The sequence below is a fragment of the Balaenoptera acutorostrata genome, chromosome X, assembly GCF_949987535.1.
Source record: "Balaenoptera acutorostrata chromosome X, mBalAcu1.1, whole genome shotgun sequence".
Lineage (NCBI taxonomy): Eukaryota > Metazoa > Chordata > Mammalia > Artiodactyla > Balaenopteridae > Balaenoptera > Balaenoptera acutorostrata.
Genome location: NC_080085.1, coordinates 96,598,049 through 96,601,009, shown reverse-complemented (window position 1 = coordinate 96,601,009; position 2,961 = coordinate 96,598,049).

Sequence of the window (2,961 nt, the reverse complement as noted above, 5' to 3'; positions counted from 1 at the left end):
CCATGGTTAATAAGTGGTGGAGTTAACTTCTGAACCCTGGGTATCTGCCATAATGGCACATAATGTAAAACTTTATCTCATTTCATCTTCACAACCACCTTGTTAGATAATATTATTATCCTCATTTTATACATAGAGTCTCAGAGAGGTTAAGTAACTTTTCCAGAGTCACACAGCTTATATGTAGTATAGCTCTACATGCAAATTTTGGCTGGTACTACTATTTAAATGGGCAGATTTACAACATTTGTACTTAAATTCTAGGTGCTATAGCTTAAAGGTTTTGGGTCAATAGATAGATCAACTGAACAGTTGTTCTTGTTTTAAATGGGCCACCTTTTCCGTGTGCCTTGGGAAAGAGCTATAAGCAACTCTTGAACTTGGCCTCCCATTGAAACAGCTTTACAGCCGTTCCTGAGGCTTCTGCCTTTTAACAGAGGTTGGAGTCCAGAGCTCATACCCAAGTCAGCCTTGTCCCCTGCCCTCACACACACATACCACCCTCTCCCACATAACCTGATGCCACAAAAGCTACTGGAGAAGGGTGGGGCAGGGTTGTGCACAGGGAGATTTGGCCTGTCTACCGAAGAAGCCAACAGTGGCAGAAGCTAATGAATCTGGGCTTGACAGGTCTCTTTCTGCAAAAAAAAAAAAAAAAAAATCATTATAAAGTGTCGCTGTCTCTTGAAGTCTCTCAGCACAGCTCCTGATTCATGGGAGATAAGCTGAGAGTTGCAAGCCTGCCACACAAAACATTAATCTTTTGGGTTTTTTCACCCTCCTGACAGCACAGGGTAATCAGACAGAATTGCAGCTCTGAGACATTCATGATCATAGGATTTGCACCAAATAAACTGCCCAGGCTTTGATGTCAATGGCTGGTTATAGGTTTTTCTCTTCCTATCTTTTTTTTTTTCTGTTTCTGCAAAGCCAAGGGCACCTTTCTACATTTCTTATTCCGCATACATTTCTTCAAAAAGCCTTGATTCTCCATTAGCAAAAGAAATTCATTTATGCTACCCAAGGCTAACATTTGCAGATATACAGCCAGGAGCCTGGTATTAGCCTTGGTTTCTAGGAGCCTACTTTCTGCTCTCTGTTTCCTGAATGTGTCGGCAGGTTGAGCAGGGGATGAGAACAGAGGCTCCGCTTAGGAAAGGCAAGGTCTGTGCAAAGGCACGGTAGGGGATATGACGGCGGGGCAGGCTGGGGTGCTCCTTGTTCCCCTCTTCCTCAGCGGACCGCTGCTGCTGCCTGAAATTTCACCATGCGTGTTGGATTTCTTTGGCTTCAGGTTCGAGTCCCTGTTTGAAGGCACGTGTCTCTGGGAGAAGCACATTAATATGTTTCAGGGAATGAGTTTGTGTCTTTCAACGTGTAACTAGCTGAAAGCGAGGCTGCTTTTCAGGTAATTTAATGTTTTCACATAGGTAGTAAGTACATTCACACGATTCAAATTTCAAAACTGTTTAAAAGAGATACATTAAGAAGTCTTCCTCCCACCCTGGCTTAACTTACCCCAGTCTTTGCCCAATCCTCTTGCCTGTAATAGGTAACCACTTTTATCCACCTCTTGTATAACCTTTGATATTTGTGCAAATATGTGTATGTGTTTCATCTTTTCAACCTTTCTTCCATGCAGGTAGCATACTATATAGCCTTCTCTGTACTTTGCCTTCTTTGCTGTAGTATATATCGTAAAGATACAGTTGTCCCTTGGTATCCACAGGGAATTGGTTCCAGGACCCCACGCAGTAACCAAAATCTGGGGATGCTCAAGTCCCTTATATCAAATGATGTAGTACAGTCGGCCTCTGTATCCATGGGTTCCGTATCCACAGATATGGAGGGCTGATTGTACTTCAGTATCAGTACAGAGATAGCTTCCTCAATCATCTTTTTAAACAAGTGCACGATACTACATTGTGCAGATGAACCACAGTTTATTTATCTAGTTCTCTGTAGACATTTATGTTGTTTCTAACCTTTCACCATTCTGAACAAGGAATAACCCTATGCATGAGTTGTTTCATAAGTGTTAAAGTCTACCTGTAAGATAAATACCCAGAAGGGTAAATGTTTTAAAATGTTGATAGATATTGCCCAGTTGCCCTCTCTGGAGGTTGGACCATTTTGTATCCCTAACAGCAATGCATGAGAGCGCTCATTTCCCCACTACTTTACAATGGAGTGTTGTCAAACATTCAGATTTTGGTAAATTGAATAAGAAGGATAGTTTGCAACTTTAGTTTTAATTTACACTTATTATGAGTGGGGTTGAGCACCTTTTCATGTGTTACAGGGCGGTGTGCTTTGTATTCATTCATTTGTTTCTTCATTAAACCTTCTGCAACATTCAACAGATACTTATTGAGCACTTACTTATGTATTAGGCACTGTGCTAGGCATTTGGGATACATCAGTGAACAAAGAAAAGATCCCTGCCCTCCCTAGAACTTACATTTATTCACTCATTGGTTCATTCATTCTAGAAACCCTCAAGCAGGCACTGGGGATGTGCAGATGAGTAACACATAGTTTCTCCCTCAAGGTTCAGTTTGGTTGGACAAGGAAAGGATCTATTATACTGTGGAGAGGTAATTGCGATGAGAGAGGTGTGTACAGAATGCTAACAGAGCACAAAAAGGAAGCATGTAACTCAGACTGAGAGCAATACAGGAACACAGCTTTGAGGAAGACTGACAGGTGGCCAGGCTAAGAAAGAAGCAAAGGACAGCTTGGGCAGCACAAAAGCATGAAAACTCATGTCACTGTCATGGGGGAAAGACAAAGGTAAGGGAACATGGCAAAGAAGGAGTTTTCATATTTGGTGCTCATATTTTTCCTATTCGGTACTCATTATGTAGTTACTGGTTGGTTGAATGAATGATGAAAGAATAAAGTTTGAGGTCATATACTAGAGTGATAAATGAGTTATCTATCCCTGTGTAACAAATTTCC